Here is a 23,930-nt window from a genome sequence, read left to right on the forward strand (position 1 = left end):
ATCCAGCGAGGACTGCGCCCTCCCAGCCTTACACGTGTGGGGACAGAATGGGGTGATCGGTTGTCGCCCTGCCCCTGAAACTTTAGTTTTCAGGACGAGACCGAGAAAACCAATAAAAAGGAAACAAAACAAGGACTCGCAGGATGTCCTTCCCGCAGCGCCGCGCCTCGGCCGGCAGCTCCCAAGAGCGCAGAGACAAGGCCCTCCCCGGGGTGGGAGCCGCGGAGACGCCGCCCGGCACAGGGGCCTTGGCCACCGCTGTCGTTCGACTTCCGAGTCGGGCCTGATCTGACACCAGGTCCCAGGCGGGGCTCATCCGGCTGTCCCCGCCTTCCTGAAGTCTGGGCCCCGCCGAGGCTCCTCTTGCCTCCCGTCGCTCCGCCGTCCACCCGGCGCCTCGCTCGCCCTGCCCGCCAGGCGGTGACCAACTCTCTGACCCCCGGGGTGCCCGGATGGCTGCCATTTGCCTCGGCTCGGGCGCCACCGGCCTGGAGCCAGCGCGCCTGCGCCCTAGTCGCTGAGGTCTGGGAGCTGCCCTGAAGTACCCGCTGCCCCATCCACCCCTACAGGCGCTCCCCCGCCTCCACCCCCACCCCGTCCTGTCAGTTATGGGGCCCCAGCCAGAGGCTGGGCAAAGTCCCCAGTACTTTTCGTTTTGTTGTTCCTGACATATTCAACAAATAAAGCAGTAATTCCAAAACTAGGATTACATTGTGGCGTATTTAAAATGTTTATTTACTCTTTATGAATGATCTAGTAATATATATGTATACATATATGTATATATAGTAATATATGTATATTTAGTAATATAGATACACATGTATATGTATGTTATGCTTCTGTAGTCTGACTTGGAGATGGTATCTAAATTTGAGCAATTGCCTGAATGTGAGAACTTGTCTTTCCCAAAGACTAGCTCTGCAAGATGACAAATTTTGCCCCTTTCCTCTTTCTCCGTCTACAGCATGGAATATTGTATACTAAGAACATTGAAAATCTGGCATTCTGGTAAATCGTGGTCAACTTGATGGTACTTTGTCCCCAGCAGTCCTAAATTAAAGCAAGAAAAGATATCCACTTACCACTCCCATAAATAAATAAGTTTCTGCCATTACTCACGATGGCAAGAAATGTTCCCTATTAACCAGGACTCTGTAAACTGTTAGGAGAACTACCTGGCATCCAGGCTAACCATTCCTGAGGGAGGAAGGTTGTAGCCAGGCAGATCATTGCAAGCCATTTAAGAGAGAAGGAACTCCAAGCAGCTGGAATGGAAAATGGGTGTAATTAGAACAAGGGCATTTAATTACATTCCCTGACAATGAAGAAGCAAAAAAAAAAAAAAAAAAAAAAAAAATCCCATTTATTTTAAACAAACAATTTCATCACTCCAAAAATAAAGCAATGAAATTGTTCTAAAATTTTCAAGGTGATGACTGTACAACATTGTTATTATACTAAAAGTCATTATTTATAGACTTTGGATAGAATAGCCAGAAACAACAGCTATATAGAGTAGGGGAAGAATAGAGAGATTGAGAAGGGAGGAATTTTCTTGTTTGTTCGTCTGTTTTTTGTTTATAATTATTATTGAAATAATGAAAATGCTCTAATGATTGAAGCAATGAAAACACACAACTATGTGATTATACCAAATAACATACGTTGGACCAATTAAATGCTTTATTAAGATGTATCAATAAAATTTATTTTAAAAAAGTTTTCCAGCAAACAAACTTGTTTAACTTTGAAAGAAACAAGAAAAAAAAAAATTTGGGAAAGAAAGGCAGTCACCCAGATTCTACCTGCAGTGGTGTTTAGGATTTGATTAAGAGAAGATACTCTTTCTGATAGAAGGGAGCTCATTGCAAGAAAACACATCAGTCCTGGAGCAGATGTGGCTCAAGCAGTTGGATGCCAGCTTCGCTTCCTATATACGAGCTCTGGGTTTAGTTCCTGGTGCCTCCAAAAAAAAAGAAAAGAAAAGAAAAGAAAAGAAAAGAAAAAAAACCAACAACAGGCAAACAAATGAAATGAAACCTACTTAGTGGATCAGATGTGGGTCAGTGGAGTGGCTGAGCATTGGCTTCCCATGTATGAGGTCCCGGGTTCAAGCTCTGGTACCTCAAAAAAAACACAAAAAACACAAAAAAACCCATATTCAACAGGACAGATGCTTCTGGCTGAAGCAACGTTTTCCCAACTTCATGCATCTGCTCCAAGGTGGAGCCCAAGAAAATCAGCGCTTGGGTGTACTCAGAGCCTGGATGATTTAAGTAATGGCTTTCCACTGTCAGGAATAGAGTGCTGGAGGTAAGCACACCGGTGACTCCAAGCTTACTGCCAGCCTTGGTGAGGCCAAACTCATGTGGCCTAAACCAAAGCTCATTACCTCAGCAGGCACCTTTTACCACAAAGGGAAAAATCCTTGGAGTCTGCGGGTGCTCCTTTTGGATCTGAGCTCAAAACGACCTGGGTTACTGCAATTGCAACCCAGGGGGAGGTATAGGAGCAGAATTTCCAAACTGCAGAGCCATTTAAAGGCGTTTGGGAGGACCCTCTCCCCTGCCGTCTCAATCAGATAGACTCCAGGTATCCCAAGCCTCTGCCAAGAGGTTCTGGAAGTCTCCATGAACACCAGAGGACCATTCAACTGGAGTTCAGCAGCACCACAAAGCCCAGCAGTCAACACCTAGTGCTAGGTACCCTTTCTTGTGGCTGGTCAGAGTGAAATAACTTGGTTATGCAGGCAATTTTAATAAAGTAGCCAATCCTTTCTGGAAAGTTAAGATTTTAGCAAAGCCCTCTGAAAACTACATCATTCTAAAAGTATTTGGAACATATTTTAAAAGTACTTGTTAAACACTGCCCTAGACTCTGGAAGTAAAGAGAATCAAAACAGATCAGGCCCAAGTTACATGGAACCTCCATTCTCTTGGGGGAGGACAATAAAAAAACAAATAAATGAAATAACTGTATTTTGTTCTCAGTGCTTTGAAGGAAATAAAGAAGGCATTATGATCATTAATTATGGGGTGGAGGATCTACTTTCATCTGAGCACATAAAGTGACATTCAGGCTGAGACTTGAAGGTGAGACAAGGAGCCAACCAAGCAAAGGGCAAAGAAAAGAGAATTCCAGTCAGCAGTCACAGTAAGAGCAAATGTCCAGAGGGAGAAAGCACTTCCCCTGATCAAGGAAAGAAAGAGAGTGGGGGATAGTGTTTGGGTTGCAATTGAAGACACAGGCAGAAGGCAGATCACATCATGGCCTGTAGATCATGACAGGTTAGGATTTTACTCACAAACCCCCTATAAGGAAAGGGGTAGAAATTGGACAGAGGTGCAGGACTAGCAAGGCATATTTTTGGGCAAGTGAACATAGAATCCTGGCTGGAGAGGCCAGCTGTGCTGGAAACAGCAGGAGATGAAGCTAGAGTCCAAGATTTAGGCTTCATTCAGAAGTGCTTTCTTTTAGTTTACTAAAAGCGGTGGGGAGCAATATTCCAGAAATGAGTTGGCTTTTATAATGGGAATTTTTTAGGCGAAAAGCTTACAGTGCTGAGGCTGTGAAAGTGTCTAAATCAAATGCTACTACAGGGACAGATGTTGGACGTTATATATCCTGCCATAACTCATTGAATATATGTAGAGTGTAAACTACAATATAAACTATTATCCATGTGGTGCAGCAGTGCTCCAAAATGTATTCACCAAATGTAACGAATGTGCCACAATGATGAAAGAGGTTGTTGATGTGGGAAGAATGGGGTGGAGGAGGTGGGGGTATATGGGAACCTCTTATATTTTTGAATGTAACATTTTTTGTGATCTATGTATCTTCAAAAAAAATACAATTTTAAAAAAAGGGGAAGTGTTTTCAGTTTTCAGAGAGAATTTTCGAGCTTGGCTTCTGACAGCTAACATCTCCTGGGAACTCATGAAGGACTTTCACCAGAGTCCCTGCTTTGCAGCCTGCCTGCAGAATTTGGACTTGTGCATCCCTACAATCACATGAGAGAATTTTATAAAATCTTATACTATTTACAGATATCTCCTGTTGATTCTGTTTCCATGGAGAATCCTGACTAATACAGCTTGGTACCGGGAGTGGTTCATGAGGAATAGAATCTTAAACATGGGATTTCTGAAGTGGTTCTGGGAGTTTTGCAATAAGTTCTCTACTCTAATTGAACTCAAGGGTACTAATGACTCCCTTTCCAATAATCAAGAGGTCACTAACAGTCCATGGAGTGAACTGGCAATGGAGATAAACAAAATATCATCACTTGATTCCCCTATTTCGATGCTTATAAGACACAAGGAGCTATGTGTGCTCTGAAAGAAAATCTTGTTTCCTGTAACCACAGGTTTGAGATCTCTGAAAACCAGACTCAGACTCCTGAGTAGCAGAGTTACAAAAGAAACTGAAATCTCAACCTCATATATTGTCTGCTGTTAAAAAGAAGGCATTGTTTGGAAAGGAGTGGAATCCTAAGGATTGGGATGGAGACATAAGGGATAATATTGGAACCCTAAATTCTGCTGAGACTTTGCCAGATAAACCTGCGATGGCCAGCCCAGTAGAGACCACACAATGGCAACCTGGTATCACCCAACCTCCAGCCTGCCCCAGGGAGTCCAGAGTGCCTTCCAGCACTGTGGTGGCTACCAGCCAAACCAAAGCCTCACTACCCAGCCTCTGGCCTGCTCCGGGGAGTCTGGACCTCCTCCTAGCCCTGAGGTGGGTATCAGCCAAACTCCAGCATGCACTGCCCAACCTATCCCCTGCCCTAAGGAATCTGCCTTCCAACTACTGTCTGAAGATATTAATCCTGTCTCACCAGATGAAAAAGCAAAGGAATGCCCTCAGGTCAATAGCTTGCAAGGCATTTCTATTCCTTCTCCTTATCCACCCCCACCATCAGTCTTCTCTTCCAGACCTCTTACTAAAGTCACAATAAGCCCCCAATGGCAAAATACAAAGCATGACACATGAGCAAGTATGCAATACTTTAAAAGAACTTTATGAGTTTTCCAACTTATATATATATATAGAAATCAGGGGAATATGTGTGGGAATGGAAACTAAGGTATGCGATTATGGTGGAAGGAATATAAAGTTGGATCAGGCTGAATTTCTTAATATGGGCTCACTAAGCAGAAATTCTGGACTCAAGGCTGAAGCTCTAGGGGTTAGAAAGTGCTCTAACAGTGTTTGGTTGGCTGATTCAAACACGGATCAAAACATGGCCTAGCATTCGGAGGTTGAGATGCCTGATTTACCCAGCTATACAGTAGAAGAGGGAATTCAAAGGCTTGTCTTTAGAATGAAAGTGAAACTCTTCCTTGAGAAAACAATTTCTATCCAGGATTATCAAAATGTGGTATTGCCCAATACTTCAGCTGACTGTATGAAGTACCTTCAATGTAAACTGTAAGCATCAGCGTGTTATGGTACTTAGGCTACTTTGATTAAGGAGCAAGCAGCATTAAGACCATTTCTATTAGTAAAGCTGTCTTCACTTAGAAAAAGCTTTAAAACCTCCCTAGTGTTTCCCTTTATCTGACTGGGATCAGTATCACTGAACCAGAGCTGAATGGTACCTGGTCTGCGTGAACTCTGACATGAGGATACCATCGAGTTGTTGGTTTTAAAATGGCTGCCAAGGAACTGCCTTATATTATATATACTATGTGGACAGGAATGTGCCCATGCCCTTGAAATAACAAGTTGGGAATTTTGAGATTTGAGTTCTTTAGGATGTTTCTTCCAGGTGTGCAGGCCAGCCTCTGTGGTGCTTCTACAACTGATATCAATGCTAGCTAGAAGTGTCTTACAGCTGGCAAGGTACAGTACTTTACCAGGTGGGCAAAGAGTTGGATCTTCAAATAAATCCTTGGCCAGTGGCACTATTTCTCTTCTAGTCTAAATAAATTATTGGCAGTGGTCACACCTCCCAAAACAGGTGCACAGGGGGATAGCTAAAGAATGATTCCTCAGTTTCTCCCCTTTCCAAAGGGAAATTTATGATCCAGCTTCAGTATACTAACAATGGCTTCACTTACCTTGAGTTTTCCAAAAGATTCTTTCATCTTCTCATTGTTCTTATGCTGCTGTGGAGCAAAGTGTCTTATCTCGTTCCTGGTATACTCATGATTTAGGTTGAGTATGGTTGGGGAGTGAGAAACAGCTTTGTTGTTTTTGTAGAAATGCTAATTGCTAATTTTAAGAAAAAAATGAAAATATAGATATATAGATTAAAAAGCAGCTGATATTGTACCTTTCAGAGGTGACAAGTGTATTAATTGGGTGACCATTCCTAGTAAGCTCTGTTTGATGAATATAATTATTCATAAAACATTTTAAAAATATATTTTTGGGCATGGCTTTATTTATGTTTCTCCAAAAGCAGACTCTAAGGCAGAGATTGAAAAGCAAGCAATTTATTGGGAAGGTGCAGCAAACAGCAAAAGGTGGGTGGGAGGTAAGACAAACAGGGTAAGGCAGCCAGTTAAGAGTATGATGTCAGGTTAGCTGCTACATTGACTGGATGGAAATTAATCCCACACAAAAAATCTGGAAAATAGTGCAAAATATGTGCCTCACAGGAACCTTCTCTAGGGTTATAAATACCTAAGCAACCACCATTCATTTGTTCATGTGTTTACTGTATAAACTATACTGTATCTTGTCTTTCTTCCACTAAGTCTTTTGGAACAGTGCTCCTTGACATAACACCAGGAGTTGTTAACTCCTGGCAATTCCTGCCAGCCTTACATGTGGGCAGAACAGCCTTCCAAAGCATTGGTGAAAGCCCCCAGGAAAGGGAGGCAGACCCTGGCTGGAAGGCAGGCAGGCACACACATGGAAATGGTACTGGTTGAAAGATGTACCAGGCACTATTCTAGATGCTGGGATGCAGCAAGAAACAAAACAGAGAAAAACAACTGTCTTCTGGGAGCTTTCTTTCTATTATCGAGGACAGAGTTCATGAAGAAACTAAAAAAGAAACAGATGGAGTATGTTAGAGGGTGACAAATCCTACAGAGAAAAATAAAGCAGGGCAGGGAGCTAAAGAGTTCTGGGAAGACATGAGAGGGTTGGCTGCAAAAAGTAAAGAAGGAGCAGAGCAGGCCTCACAGAGAAGGTGACATGAAAATGTGGAGGGGAGGAGCACATCTTCTGACAATTTGGGAGAATATTCCAGGCAGATTTTAGAAACAGCAAGTGCAAAGGCCCTGAGGGGAGAATGTGCCTGGTGATGTGAGGAACAGCAAAGTCTCTGCCCTTGAGTAGAGTGGGAGGGGGGAGAGGAGCAGGAGAACCTTGCTGAACTGCTGTGATGCCTCAGGCTCCTCCCTGGAGTGAGGTTGAAAGACAAGGCAGAGTGGGAGCAAAGGAGGACAAAAGCTGACTTAGTTAAGGAGGTCACCCTGGCTTCCGTGCAGAGGACATACTGAAGAGGGGAGGGGGCAAGAGTGGAAGCAGGAGAAACAGGAGGCCACTGCAATAGGCCAGGGTGGTAGCAATGGATGAGTGAGATTAGATTCTAGAAATATTTTAAAGGTAGAGCCAAGATGATTTGCTTACAGATCATATGGCTGTGAGAGAAAGAAGTCAGTGTGCTTGGACTGAGCAACGAGACTAACAGAGCTGCCTGTTCCTGAAATGGGGACAACTTCAGGAGGAGCAAGTTTGGGTCAGGGCAATTGAAACCTGGTTTGTCGCTTAGTACCTTTGTGATGTCTACTAGACACTTCCATGGAGATATTAGTAGGAATTTGGATACAGGGGTCTGGAGTTGAGGGGAGAGATTCAAAGTGGATGGGGAATTTAGTATATTAGATGGTAGGAGCCATGAGAGTGTTGGGATCTCCAGGAAGCAAGATAGATAGAAAGAAGTCCTGGGACTGAGCCCTGAGCACCCACAGAAATGTAGGACTGAGCAAAAGAGACTGAAAAGCAAAAGAGACTGAAGAGAAGTCAGAAGTGTGGTGTCCAGACAGCCAAGTGCAGAAAGTATTTCTAGGAGGTGGGAGTGGCCCACATTATATATATGGTAAACCTGCTGAACTTACATACATACATGCAGAAACACACTTTCTATGCAGTTATATATGTATGCAGTTTTATATCAATGGCATTATACTATTTAATATGTTCTGTAACTTAATTTTCTTTCCATCAGATATATTGGGAATAAATTAAAACTTTTGCACTTCAAGGGAGTTTGTCAAGAAAATGAAAAGGCAGCCTACTGGATGGGAGAAAATATTTGGAATCACATATCTGATAAGGGTCTAATATCCAGTATATATAAAGAAATTCTACATCTCTAAAATAAAAAGACAACTTATTTTAAAAATGAGGAAGAGGGAAGCAGATGTGGCTCAAGCGATAAGGCCTCTGCCTATCATACGGGAGGACCAGGTTTGATCCCTGGGACATCCCGGTGAAAAATAAAATAGAAAGCATGCCTGCACAGTGAGCCAGTGCCCACGCAGTGAGCTGAGTGCCCGCATAATACCTGTGTGGTAAGCCAAGCACCCACGTGTGTGCCCATGTCATGCGGCAGTGCCTGCATGGTGAGCAAGTGAGTCACACAGCAAGATGATGACTCAACAAAAGAAAGACCAAGAGGAGAGCCAAGGTGAAGCACAGCAGAGACCAGGAACTGAGGTGGCACAATAGACAGGGGAACTCTGTCCACATCAGAGGTTCCCAGGATCGAATCCCTCTGAATCCTAGAGGAGAAAGATGAGAAGACAAAAAAGAGAAATAGATACAGAACATCACACAGCGAATGGACACAGACAGCAAAAGCAGCAGGGCAGGGGTCGGGGCAGGGGCTGGGGAGGAGAAAAATAATAAGAGATTTGAATAGACACTTTTCCAAAGAGGTTAAAAAACACATGAAAAGTTATTCAACATCACTAGCTAATTAGGGAAATGCAAATTAAAACTAGAATGAGATATCATCTTATAACTACTAGAGTGGGGCTATTAAAAAACAGAACTACAACTGTTGGAGAGGATGTGGAGGAAAGGGGATCCTCATCCACTCTAATGGGAATGTAAAATGTTGCAGCCATTGTGAAGGACGGTTTGGCACTTATTCAGGAAGCTAAGTATAGAATTGCCATATGATCTAGCAATCCCACTCCTGGGTATAACCCAGAAGAACTGAAAGCAGGGAGATGAACGGATAAATGCACAACAGAGTTCACAGTGGCATTATTCACTATTTGCCAAAAGGTAGAAGCAAACCAAGCGTCCACCATCAGATGAATGGATAAGCAAATTGAAGTTTATACATATGCAGCAGTTTGATACTGTTTAATAATTTCAAATAAAGATATTGGATTATGTTTGTAAACTGATCTGTTCTTCTGGGCATGATTAAATTATGATTAGGGCCTTGATTGGGCCACATCAGTAGGACATTGAGTCTCCACCCCTTTGGTGGGCAGGGACTCAGGGAGAAACTACTTGGCAGAAGATTTATTTGAAGTTTTGCATTGGAGCCTGGGAGGTAACCACATGGGAGAGAGCAGAGCAGCTGAGCCTGGAGACACTCGAACTCTGGGAGAGAGACAAGACTTATCCCTGCCTGCAGCTGATATCAGAAGAAGCTGGGACCACAGAGCCTTAAGAGGAAGAGGAAGGCTGAACATCAAAAGCCCTCTTGCTCTAACACGTGTCAACAGACTTTGTTGAGGAAAGTAACATAGGTTTTATGGCCTGGTAACTAAGCTTCTACTTCAAATAAATACCCTTTATAAAAGCCAACAGATTTCTGGTATTTTGCATCAGCAGCCCTTTGGCTGACTAATAAAACATACAATGAAATATTATTCAGCTGTTAGAAGACATGAATTACGACACATGCAACAATATGGATGAATCTTGAAGAGCTTATGTTGAAGGAAGGGCAAGTCACTAGGACAAACATTGCATGACCTCATTGATAGAACCTAAGCATGCTGAACAGACTCACAGAGCTAGGGTCTGAAAGAGAGGTTATCAGGAGACCAAAAGGGAGTAGTGTGGTGAGCCATTGTTCAATATGGGCAAAACTCATGGTAAGGTGGAAGTGGGTGGTTTGTCACTGGATAGGGGTGATGGTGGTACATGGATGTGACTAGGGTCGATGGTGCTGGAATGTGAGGGTGAGAATGGTGGGGGGTGGGTTAGACTATCGATGGAACTGAAGGGGGGTGGAGGAAGGAACAGGTGAACTCTGGGGATTTGTAGGTCTGTGGGCGAAAATACAATTGTGGGAATGTTCTTTTGGTAAATATGGCAGGGGAGGGTCACTGGTGCAGGGTGTTGGTGGTGGGGGGATATGTGGGAAAGGGTACCCTTGGGTATGCTTCTATGGAATATGAATGTGTTCATCTTGCCATAGGGTGTTTTCTCAGTGGGTGGAGACCCACACAATAAACAAGGGAATATTAAACACCTATACTAGGCAGTCCTGCTCCATTCTCAAATACAGGGCAAGAATCTCTCAAGTATATAAGCAGCACATAATAAAATAAAACAGACTAGTATGTCAAGCCCTCAATATTAATGCATCTAACTATGAACCTTCTTCAAAAACGGAATCTTAGTGGTTATCACAGGTTCTGAGGGGAGAGGGAGGGTAGAAGAGGTGGAACACAGGGCACTTTTAGGGTACTGGAATTGTTCTGTATGATTTGCAATGATGGATACAGCCAGTATACACTGGGTCAAACTTATAAAACCATAGGGTGGAAAATATAAACCAAGCAAGAACTGCTGGAAGGCCATTCCACATTCCAAGTAGATCCTATTTGACAGAGACCCTTCTGACAAGAAAGGCCCAGGGCAGCCTTCTGGCTGAAATACCCATGAGAAATCAGGCAGAGGTTTGGGTCAAGTCAGAAAAGTCATGACAGGCAGCACTTGGCCAGGACTAGCTCTCAGCCTCACATCTCAGGCTCCATCCAACTGTTGAGCATGAAAACTCTTCCACTTCCACATGGAGCAGAGCAAGTCTTCCAGGCAAGTGGGATCTCCAGGAGAGCCACTTAGAGCTTAACATGTCAAGAGCAAATGCCACCCATGGATAGAGAGCAGAAAATGGCAAATGGGTCTTTGTGAAATAACTATAATTAATGCTAAATCTGGGGAGAGTGTGAACTACAGGGTAAATTATTATCCATGTGGTGCAGCAGTGCTCCAAAATATGTTCTCCAAGTGTGATGATTGTGCCACAATGATGGGGGAGGTTGTTGGTGTGGGAGGAGTGGGGTGGAGGGGTGGGGAGTATACAGGAACCTCTTATGTTTTTTAACGCAAAAAAATACAGTTTACAAAAATGATGGGGGTGGGGGGTGGGGTAAGGAATGGGTTATTTGGGAACCTCTTATATATTTTAGCGTAACGCTCATTGTGATCTATTAACTTTAATTTTAAAAAGTTAAAACAAAAAATAATGCCAAATCTTTCTCCACATTTTTTTTCTTCTGGCTGAATTCATCATTTTGCTTTTAGAACAAGCCTACTACATATCTCAGATTTTTTTCCAACTTTACCCTGTCATCCCAAGCAAATGCTTGAGGTTTTATGGCCTGGTAACTGTAAGTTTTTATCCCAAATAAATACCCTTTATAAAAACCAACCAATTTCTGGTATTTTGCATCAGCACCCCTTTTGCCAACTATTACATTTGCCCTTGAGTGTTCAGGATGTGCTGATACCCTCCAGACAAAGACCTGGTATGTGCACAGAAAGGTATGTACCCGGACACTCATGCTCTTGCTTGGTTTGACAGGGTAAAGGGGAACGAAAATCTGAGTAAAGCAGTAGGCTTGTTGTAACAGGAAAATGATGAATTCAGTCAGAAGGAAACAAATGTGGAGAGAGATTTGTCATTAAACATTAAAAATATACTCTCCCACATGTTCACACATTAAATCTCTATGAAGGGAGAGCAAATGTAGCTCAGTTTAAGTCAAAAACTGTTACAAGGGACAGTGAAGAACATTATACATTGATAAGAGAGTTACATCTTCAAGAAAATAAAATAATTATATACAAAGATGCAGCAACCAAAGGCAGCCCAGAATATGTGAAACAAACATTGACAGCAATGGAGGGAGAAATAGAAGCTCCACATTAATAGTAGAACACTTGAATGCATCACTTTCAAAAATGGATAGTATATCTAGAGAGACAATCAGGAAATAGAGGACTTGAAAAACAGAATAAGCCAACTGGATCTAACAGACTCAGAGAGCACTTCACCAAACAACAACAGAATACATAATCTTCTCAAGTACACATGGATCTTTCTCCAGGATAAACCATATGTTTAGTCACAAAGCAAGTCTCAATAAATTTAAAAAGATCAAAATCATAGAAAATATCTTCTTCGACACAATGAATGAAGTTAGAAATCATAACAAGAAGAAATGGAAAATTCACAAATATGTGGCCATTAAACAAGACATGGTTAAACAACCAATGGATCAAAGAAGAAATCATAAGGGAAATAAAAAATTCTTACCAAAGAATGAAAAAGAAAACACTACATGTCAGAACTTAAGGGAGGTAGCAAAGGCAGTCTCAGAGTGATATTTATAACTATAAGTTAAAAAATCAGAAAGATTTCAAATTAATGACATAATTTTACATCTTGAAGAACTAGAAAAAGATGAGCAAACTAAACCAGAAATTAGTAGAATGAAAGAAATAATAAAGGTGAGCATACAGAGATATGAAATAGAGAATACAAAAACAAATGGAGGGAAGTGGATGTGACTCAACCAGTTCAGCGCCTGCATACCACAGGGACATTCCAGGTTTGGGTCCCAGTGCAACTCAAGAAAACGAGCAGATGCCATATCCTCTGTAATGACCTAAACACCACACCTGCTGCAAACAAGCTAGAAGCCACACCCACTGCTAACCAGCTAGATGCCTAAATGAGCAGATACCCAAGCCAGCAGATGCCACAGCCGATAGGGAGCAGATGTGGCTCAGGCTGCTGGATACTAACCTACCATGTAGGAGGTCCCAGTTTGGTTCCCAGTGCCTCCTGGAGAAGGCACGCAAACAATGAACACACAGACAACAGAACCATCAGGAGGGACTAATAAAAATAAATAATAATAAATGTCACCTTCAGGTTCTAAGACAAGGAGCAAGAGTGGAACAAGAAACAGAAACCAGAGAGGTGACTGGAAGGACCAAAAAAGTCCTAAATGAGTGTACCAGAACCACCTGGGGAGCTCCCTGTCTATCCCCTACTACATCCTCTGCTGAATCAGAATTCCCTGGGGTAGAGTCTTTTTTAAACTCTCCAAGGTTGAAGCTTACGTGCAGCCAAGGCCAAAATAATTGTGCATGCCTAACACTCATGTTAGAGAGGAGGAATATGAGGGTCAAGGAGGGCAATCACCTACCAATTTACCCCTGGGGTACTCCCAGGTCTCCTGAGTCTCCATCGAGTGCTCTACTGAGAGGAGACATCTCCATCCAGTGCACCAGGTGTCACATATATATTATCACTAGTTACCACTTATGATTGGGATTTCTGGCAGTCGTTTTGAATGATACAGTGGATCCTTCTATGCAACTCTTTATCTTCTCTGGTTATCTAAATAGATTAAAAAAAAACAAAACAACTTATAAACAAGTATTCTTACTATCATTAAACACTACAGCAAATCAGCTTCAGGGAAAAATCCTGTTAAAGAAGGCTTCCTCTCAGGCAATGCAGTAACTTCAGTAACTGCAGACACCTTAGATTTTTTATCTTTATTCATGAGAATCATGCAAAACTGAGGTGTCTATGTTACCAACATCAGTGACTCCAAGGAAGCCCATTTTAGCTTGGTTCCTCCAATGTGCTAGAGATGAGTGAGAGGTGAGATTTTAACTCTATAAACACAGCACAAACAACACATATATTCCTGGTGCGAGTGTCACCTGGTATAGCCTTTTGGGAGGTCAAACAGTCTTTGCTGACAAAACCATGACATGTACATATCCTTTTTTCCATCAGTACCTCTTTTAAGAGTGAATCTTACAGAAATATTTATATAACTCACTAAGATAGTTGTTCAATATAGCCATAACAATATTATGTGTAAGAGCAAAAAGTTGTAAATGATCAAAATGCCCATCAAGAAAGGAATGGGGGGAAGCAGATTTGGCCCAATGGATAGAGCATCCACCTACCACATGGGAGGTCCAAGGTTCAAACCCAGGGCCTCCTGACCCATTTGATGAGCTGGCCCATGTGCAGTGCTGATGTGCACGAGGAGTGCCGTGCCACACAAGGGTGTTCCCTGCGTAGGGGAGACCCACGCGCAAGGAGTGCACCCCATAAGGAGCCACCCAGCACGAAAAAAGTGCAGCCTGCCCAGAAATGGCACCGCACACACAGAGAGCTGATGCAGCAAGATGACCCAACAAAACGAGACACAGATTTCGGGTGCCACTGACAAGAATACAAGCAGACACAGAAGAACACATAGGGAATGGAAACAGAGAGCAGACAACTGGGGTGGAGAAGGGGAGAGAAATAAATAATAAATCTTAAAAAAAAATCATTCCTCTCTATAAAAATGCAAAAACATTCAAAGTTGTGTTCAATAGAAGGCAGTTATTTATTTAAAAAAAGAAAAAAGGAAAGGAATGGTTAAAAAACTTACAGGGAAGATTATGGGAAGTTGCCAATGGACTAACAGGCAGTTCTGAATGCTCTCACAAAAACAATGGAGAAAGAGCCAAAAGCTATCTGAGGAACCTGCTTTGGGGGTCAGCAGACCAGGACAGTGCTACACAACGCCCAGGAGGGTGAGAGACAGAGAGACAAAGAAGCCAAAATGACAAATATGAGTAACCAAGTTCCTGTGGTGGCTGAGAAAAGCCCCCTCCCCCACCCCCAAGATATTAAACTGGGTAAAACACCTGCCTCACTGCAGCTGACTGAAAGAGGAAGAGACATCTTCCTCCCTGTGGGTTGGTTCAAGGGGAAAGGGAGAGGAGGTCGGGGTGTTTTTCTTCAGAGAATTTGACCACAGAAACCAATATAAACCTCTGCTCTGGAGATTTAACAAGGAACACAGAAAAGCATAGACTGGAACACCTCTATGGAAAGGTATGCTGACAAGTGCTACCCACTGGCAAGCCTGGAATTTGCATGGACAAAAACCATTTGCATTCTCTGTATCGAACCCCAGGAAAAAATCTGCACCACAGCAGTGAGTCCCTGGCCTGATTTTTTTTCTTCTTTATTTTCTTTTAAATGTTACATTCACAAACATGAGGTCCCCATATACCCCAACCCCCTCACCCCGCTCCTCCCACATCAACAACCTCTTCCATCATCATGGCATATTCACTGCACCTGGTGAATATATTTTGGAGCACTGCTGCACCACACGGACAGTGGTCTACATTGTAGTCTACACTCTCCCCCAGTCCACCCAGTGGGCCGTGGAAGAACACACAGTGTTCAGCATCTGTCCCTGAAGCACCACCCAGGACAATTCCAAATCCTGAAAATGCCTGGTCTGATTTTTATAAGTTAACTGGACAGTTTTAAAAACTGAGAATAACTTGATCCAAATATCAAAGAAGAGTTGTGGGGAAAAGAAAAGAAAAAATGGCAAGAGAATATTGGCACTCAGAGTAAATTCACCAATAGATTCAGATGCTTAGATGTAAGCAAAAAATGACAAGCCATACTAGGAAAGAGGAAGAGATGGGTCAGCCAAAAGAACAAACTAAATATCCTGAAAAAATACAGGATTTAAAACAATTAATTAGTGATAATTACACAACTTTCCTAAATCACTCCAAAGAATTAGAAAATATGACTAAGGAAATAATGGAGGGAAGTGGATGTGACTCAAATATTGGGCTTCTGTCTATGATATAAGAGGTCCAGGATTTGATGCTCAGGACCTCCTGGTGAGGGGAAGCTGGCCCATGTGGTCAGGTGGCCCATGTGGAGTGCCAGCCCATGCTGAAGGTCACCCCGTGCTGGAATACCCCTGTGTGTGGGAATGCTGCCCAGCATGGGAAAGCTGCCCCGCACAGGAGTGCCAGCTGATGGAAGAAGAGACACAGAGGAAAGAAAATAAAAAGACAAAGAAGAACAGAGAATTGAGGTGGTGCAAGAGATTAATCACCTCTCTCCCATTCTGGAAGGTCCCAGGATTGGTTCCCTGAGCCACCTAATGAGAATACAAGCAGATACAGAAGAACACACAGAGAATGGACAGAGAGCAGACAACGGGTGCAATGAGGGGAATGCAGTGAGAAATAAATTTTAAAAAAGAAATAAAGGATATTAAGAAGACACAGGGAGAGCATAAAGAACAATTTCAAAGACTGCAAAGAAAAGTAGCCGACCTTAAGGAAATGAAAAGATACAATGGATAAGATTAAAAATACATTAGGGAAGCGGACATGGCTCATCTGATAGAGCGTCCGTCTACCATATGGAAGGTCCAGAGTTCGATCTCCAGGGTCTCCTGATCCATGTGGTAAGCTGGAACATGTGCAGTGCTGCTGTGTGCATGGAGTGCCATGCCACACAGTGGCACCCCCACGTAGGGATGCCCCACATGCAAGGAGTACACCCTGCAAGGAGAGCCGCCCTGCATGAAAAAAGCACAGACTGCCTAGGAGTGGTGTTGCTTACATGGAGAGCTGACACAGCAATATGATACAACAGAAAAGAGATGCAATTTTCCAGTGCCACTGTATAATGCAAGCTGACGCAGAAGAACTCACAGAAAATGAACACAGAGAACAGACAATGGGGAGAAGGGGAGAGAAATAAATAAAATAAATCTTTTTAAAAAAATACATTATTAGAGGCACATAAGGGCAGATTTGACTTACCTCAATGCAGAATTTGTGACTTCGAAGACAGAACATCTGAACTAGAAAAGACAGGAGAACAGAAAAAGAAGAGAGTGGAAAAAATGGAATAGAGTCAGGGAATTGAATGACAAAGTGAAATACATAAACATTCGTATTATTGGTGTCCAGAAGGAGAAGAGAATGGAAAAGGGGCAGAAAGAATATTTGAAGAAATAATGACCAAAAACTTCCCAACCCTTATAAAGGACATAAATATCAATATCCAAGAAGCGAGCACACCCCAAAGAGAATAAATCTGAATATACCTACCCCAAGACACCTACTATTCAGAATGACAAATATCAGAGATAAAAGAGAAGATTTTGAAAGCAAGAGAAAAGCAAAGCATAATGTACAAGGGAAACTCAGTAAGAGTAAGTGCAGACCTCTCATCAGAAACCATGGAGGAGAGAAGGAACTGGTATGGTGTATTTAAGGTGCTGAAAGAGAAAAACTGCCAGCCAATAATTCTGTAACTGGCAAAGCTGTCTTTCAATAATAAGCATGAGTTTGAAGTCTTCACAGACAAACAAAAACTGATAGAATATGTTACCAAAAGTCCAGATTTACAAGGGAAACTAAAGGGGTTACTGCAGCCTAAAAGGAAAAATCAAGGGCGAACGATTTGTAGAAGAGTTTAGAAATGAAGATTATTAGGAATGGTAAACTAAAGGATAAGAAGACAGACAGTATACCAATATGACAACAGAGAACTGAAGGACAAAAATGGATGAAGTAACAATAATATAGTATATGAGCAATGATTACACAGTGTAACTGGCAAATTGTTCCTGTGATCAATATTCTGTAACTTTCTTCATATAAATAAACACTTGATTTTAATTAAGAAGGATTGGAGAAGAGATATATGGATACATCATTTTCCTTTAACCCTTTGTTATTCATACTCTAATTAAAATAATCTATCTAGATCAATAATGATTTAGCATGACTACTGTTGAACACGATTTTAAGGTTTTCTGCCTCATAAAATTATGAGCTGACAAATTGTTATCTACTGTAATTCATTCCAATAATGCCCCCAGATCACACCTTCTTTTCCCTCTCCCTGCCTTCAGCAACTCCCATGGCCACTGTCTCCACATCATCAATATAACTTTGAAGTATTACTTTTTATATGTTTTTTTTCTTTTCCCTTCCCTCTTCCCCCCCCCCCCCGCCCACCGCCCAGTTGTCTGCTTTCTGTGTCCATTCACTGTGTGATCTTCTGTGTCCACTTGCATTCTTGTCAGCAGCACCTGGAATCTGTGTCTCTTTTTGTTGCGTAATCTTGCTGCATTGGCTCTCTGTGTGTGCGGTGCCACTCCTGAAAGGCTGCACTTTTTTCGCGCTGGGTGGCTCTCCTTACAGGGCAGACTCTTTGTGCATGGGACTCCTCTATGCGGGACACCCCTGCGTGGCACGGCACTCCCTGCCGTGCATCAGCACTGTGCATGGGCCAGCTCCACACGGGTCAAGGAGGCCCAGGGTTTGAACCGTGGGCCTCCCATGTGGTAGGTGGATGCCCTATCTGTTGGGCCAAAACCGCTTCCCTTACTTTTTAATAGGCTATTCTACCTGTGTTCCTATTGCCAGTCCTCTTCTTTTTAGGCTGATATTTTATGAATACTAATGAATTTCAATTTCATTGCCATTATTCAGAAATTACAAGTGATGATAAATGCTTCATAGAGCACAAGTGAAATGATGACACTGATAGCTGATCTGTGTGGACGCCCACCGTTCATTGAAAGGGGGAGTCAAATTGCCAAAAGAAGGGATCAAGCTATATAATTTAATGAATACAATGAGATGGCTGGAGCCTGACAATTTCATTTTGAGTAGCCCACTCTACCCTGAAGAAAACTTCTTCTAAAATACTAAAATTAAGAGCTAACCTTTCTTACCAGTGCTCTTAAAGCTGTGTACAAATAGTACATTCAACAGGACATTTATAGGAATTAATAATATATATTTTTTAAAGTCCAGTAACTTTTAAAATTAATTAATTAATTAATTTCTCTCCCCTCCCCCACCACCCCCACCCCGGTTTTCTGTTCTCTGTGTCTGTTTGCTGCATCTTCTTTGTCTGCTTCTATCGTTGTCAGCGGCACTGGAATCTGTGCTTCTTTTTGTTGCCTCATCTTGTTGTGTCAGCTCTCTGTGTGGGTGGCACCATTCCTGGGCAGGCTGTACTTTCTTTCATGCTGGGCGGCTCTCGTTACAGGGTGCACTCATTGCGTGTGGGGCTCCCCTACGCGGAGGACACCCCTGCATGGCAGGACACTCCTTGTACGCATCAGCACTGCACATGGGCGAGCTCCACACGGGTCCAGGAGGCCCTAGATTTGAACCCGGACCTCCAATGTGGTAGATGGATGCCCTAGCCACTGGGCGAAGCCCACCACCTAATAATATTTCTTATACTTTGACTGGAACATGGTTTTTTGACTTAGACTAAATTGTGTTAAAAAATTAGTTTTCATTGGCCACTGTCCAGTGGAAACTTTTTGAACTGAGGGCATTTAAGTGAAAAGGAGAGAATGGACTAGCTTGATGTATAACATAATGACAGTCATTTTCAGGCTTTTGCCTTGTACTCTCATCTTCTCTTTAAATTCTCAAAGAAATTCCCAATTATCACTATCTACTGTGATTGTTCATTTATATCATCTACTTACTGATATTTTAAAATCTCATTCTCAGTATTAATCACCATTGCTTTTAATCTAAAAGAGCATCAAGTATAAGAATTATATAATATTCATGATACCATTTCTACGTAAAAGTTAAATCTGAAAATTAAAACAATTTCAGAAAGAGAGGTCAGCAAACTACAGACCACAGGTCATTTCTAGCCCACAGCCTGTTATTAAAAAAAAAAAAGAAGTTTTATTGGAACATATCCATGCCCATTTGTTTATGTATTGTCCGTGGCTGTGTTGTGCTGCAACAGCAGTGCTCAATAGCTGAGACACAGATGTGGTCACCAAAGCCAAAATACTTACCATCTTGCTTGTTACACAAAGTTTACTGGTCTTCATGCTAAAACAAAAAATGCATATTTAAACTACTTTCTGACTGAAGATTATAACATAAACCTGCAAATTATTTTAATAATCTAGACATATAAAAATTCACAACTAATTATCTTATAGGTTTATTTCTATGGTATATTTTGATATATGATATATATGATATATATGATATATGATTATTGCCTATGATATAGCTACATAAATCCTATTATCCCCTTAATTTTATCTTTGGCTGCAAAGCTTCCTAGGCAAATCATTGCTCCCGATTTAAATTTTCCCAAATTAGGAAATGGGAATACGAAAGTTGTGTACATTCAACAGGACATTTATAGGAATTAATGACTAAATTTTAAATGTAAGTACATCAGTAATTAAGCAAATCAAAATCTGCATTATTCCAGATACTAGCCAGTATGATAAAAGCAGAAATTTGGGATTCTGAAGAGCAATGAGAAAAATAAAAGAAGAAACCACTCCAAATGTTAAGACTTTCTCAACACATATAATATGAGGAGGCATATAAGAAATATTAGATACATTGTGTGATATTTGGTTAATAATATGAACTTCAGCAACTTAAAAGAAAGAACTTAAGCACTATTAAAATATAAGCAAGTAATTCCAAGGGCTATTTCAGTTATAGACATTGTGTTCAATATACAATTTTACATTTCATTTTCAATTAGTATTATTCAATGGCTACTTCCAAAGGAGTTCTATTTCACCTTCATATCAATCTTAGAATTCCTGGTATATTTGAATACATTAGAGATTTCAGAAAATTCAGATCATGCCACAGAAAAATTAGTGACAAACATTAAGAGAAGTCTTCAAAATCTTCTTGGGTCAAGTGACAGGTTTGACAGATGGGGGTTCTGACCTGGCTGGCAATTAGGCTACATCTTGATTTATGTGATAACTGACATGGTAAAAATGAACTCCTGAAGCCTCCCAGTGCCTTACTTACTTTCCTGTACAGTTAGAAGGAAGTGAGCACCAAAGAGATGGAAAAAGAAAAACAATTGATTCCCCAATTGTTCGATTTTCAGACAGCTAAAGCTCTGGATCCATTGCTTCCAGTTGATCGATGTAATTTACCAGGGGATAAATGTGAAATTTAGCCCGTCAGCTGTTCTGATGAGCTACTTTGAGTGAAATCCACTGCTAGGTTGAGAAGTGAAGAAGCATGGCAAATAAAATTACCTGATGAAGACTTGGCATCGCTTAACTTTTCCCAGTAGATGCAGTTTATAACTCCAGTGCTATCATCCACTGCAAGAGAAGTATCAGAGAGTAGAAGAGAGATTTGGCATTGCTTGTGAAATTAACACATCATCAATACATTCAGCCATCCTGAACGAAGACATTTTTCAATACCCTGGGGGGGGGGGCGGTAAATCCCTTTTCAAACTCTCCTTCCTCCTTTAGGAATGATCTCTCTCCATACACCAGTGCAAACTGCTTGTCTGCATAACACCACCTCAGTGTGCTGTATTTAACCTGTCACTTACCCTACCTCAGGAGTACTAATGATTCTTGTCTATTCCTCTCTCCTAAAAATGGAATCTTCAGGAAGTAAAGGGCAAAAATCTCATGACTGCTACAATAGAAAATCAGCCTTTCCCTAACTGGAAACAACACAGCTTCACCTGGTCTGGGGAAGGAGGCACAGGCACTTAGAGCACAGCCTGATGTCACCACGCGCTCCTTCACTAGCTTGCTGACTTACCAAGGCAAAGCAGTCCCAGCTGTTTGGCCTGGGCTTCTCTGCCCACTCCTTACAGGGAATGTAAGAAAAACAAAGCACGTCATAGAAGAGCTAAGGTTTATTTTTATAATAGAAAGCAACTTATATCCTGGCCATAAAAATAATACTGGTCTGGTTTATTTTATCCATTTTGAAAAAAAATGTCAAATAATTCCCACCGCACTTGGTTTAATGACTGTAGAGGTATTTAGAGTTGATCTGTATGAGATGATAAGTGTTTTCTCTTTGCCCATTTCACATAAACTCAGAACAACATGGAGTTTGTGATTTTTTAAAAAAATCATCAGACTGTAGTAAAAGCACACATGAATGTTAAGACAAAAATGTTTGACTGCTGGTTTAAATCATGGGGGCAATACTACCTGTGTTGAAAACAGAAGCTGAGAACAATATATCTATATTAAAATAAACCTAGATGTTGGAGAAAAATATGGCACTTACTGGGACACGGAGACCGATATGACTACAGACAAAGAAAGATTTATTGAGAAGCTCTCCCAATGGAGGGGATCTGAAAAACAGACTTCAGCCCCCCCACTAGCATGATGGGGGTCTGAAGAGAGACTTCAGCCCACTCCTGGAAGGGGGGGACTTGAATTTATATAGAACTTTCCTAGGCGGGGAAATGATAGTTGGTGGGAGGGGGTTGAGGGTCCGAGTGAGGTGCAGGGGCCAATAGGAAGCTCTAGAGGTGAAAAATTTCCATGATAGTGACTAGAAGATAGTGGATTAGGGAGTTATGGTTTCTTGGAATGCTGCAGGAGATGTTTCTTTCATCTGTAGATATTTTATCTCCCTCTGATATGCAGGTAGGGAAGGTTTCCATTTCCCTTTATTTCCATCTCTATGCGGTTTCTTCTTTTTTTTTTTTAAGATTTATTTTTTATTTCTCTCCCCTTTCCCACCCTGACCCTCTCTGCCCCAGTTGTTTGCTCTCTGTGTCCATTCATGCGTGTTCTTTTGTGTCCACCTGCATTCTTGTCAGTGGCACCCGGAATCCTTGTCTCTTTTTGTTGTGTCATCTTGCTGTGTCAGCTCTCCATTGTGCGGCGCCATTCCTGGCAGGCTGCAATTTTTTCATGCTGGGCAGCTCCCCCATGGGGCACACTCCCTGTGCGTGGGGCTCCCCTACATGGGGGACACCCCGACATGGCAGGGCACTCCCTGTGTGCATCAGCACTGCATGTGGGCCAGCTCACCACATGGGTCAGTAGGCCCTGGGTTTGAACCTTGGACCTCCCATGTGGTAGGTGGATGCCCTATCTGTTGGGCCAAATCGGCTTCCCATATGTGGTTTTTTTGTTTAAACTGTGGGGAAGTGCTGTGCCCTTGGACACGTAGGCTTATGGGGGATGGGGTTAGCCTTTCCCCATTGCATATCAGGGGAAAATGAGCTACAGCTTGTTAATTATTGCAAGCCTCTAACACTAGGTAAACTTAAAAAGACAAGAAATATAGGTAAATAGTTTTTAATATGGGGCTTACAAATTAGAAGAGAGAACTCTCTAAACACTAAAACTATATAACAATCTTACATTTTATACTGTTAGTGCCTAATATATAAAGAGTTCTTACAAATTAATAAGAAAGGGATCAAGCACACAATAGAAAAAATGGCAAAGAAAGAGAATATGAAATTCATGAAAGGTACAAAAATGGCCAGTAAACATATAAAAACATGCTAAATTTATAAGTTAGCACAAAAAAAGCAAATTTAAGTAATTTCTCCAATATTAGAATGAAAAGTAATAAAAATACTGATATCTTCATATACAGTTCGTAAGGAGTATGAATTAATGCCAAATCTCTAAATAGTACCAATTTCCAAAGAGCAAGTTTGGAAACATACATCAGATTTGAACTGTACATATTCTTTGACTTAGCAATTATTAGTAGTTATTTAGCCTTATGAGAAAAACATAGCAAGTACACAAATATATATGTTGTTTAAGGATGTTCACTGTAATATTGTTTATAATATTGAAAATTGGAAATAACCTAAATGTTTTTAAGATGGAATTAAGTAAGGAAATTACAATAGAATAACATATGAAAATAAAAAGTTGTAATAAAGATTTTTGTTCATTACCATTAAAATGTATTCATATCTCATTATAAAATGAAATCTTAAATAATATATGTAATAAATTTATGTAAAACATTTAAGAGGGGAGAGGGATGAGGGAGAGAAGAATCAAACTGAGTTA

General features: G+C 41.5%; 1 long non-coding RNA gene across 2 annotated transcripts; it reads right to left on the bottom strand.

The window, feature by feature from the left end:
• Window positions 1-1,682: 1,682 nt before the first annotated feature.
• LOC111759304 (uncharacterized) lies at window positions 1,683-21,228 on the bottom strand. 2 transcript variants are annotated; one of them, XR_009186112.2, is made up of 5 exons: window positions 21,159-21,226; window positions 19,926-19,962; window positions 13,440-13,633; window positions 6,072-6,225; window positions 1,683-2,127 (listed from the first exon to the last, which is right to left on the bottom strand). It is a non-coding gene; the product is annotated as an uncharacterized lncRNA (long non-coding RNA). The 2 variants fall into 2 exon arrangements; XR_011648942.1 differs by lacking the exon at window positions 19,926-19,962 and having other exon boundaries at window positions 21,159-21,228.
• Between the last annotated feature and the right edge of the window lie 2,702 nt (window positions 21,229-23,930).

The sequence above is a fragment of the Dasypus novemcinctus genome, chromosome 6 (assembly GCF_030445035.2).
Source record: "Dasypus novemcinctus isolate mDasNov1 chromosome 6, mDasNov1.1.hap2, whole genome shotgun sequence".
Taxonomy (NCBI): domain Eukaryota; kingdom Metazoa; phylum Chordata; class Mammalia; order Cingulata; family Dasypodidae; genus Dasypus; species Dasypus novemcinctus.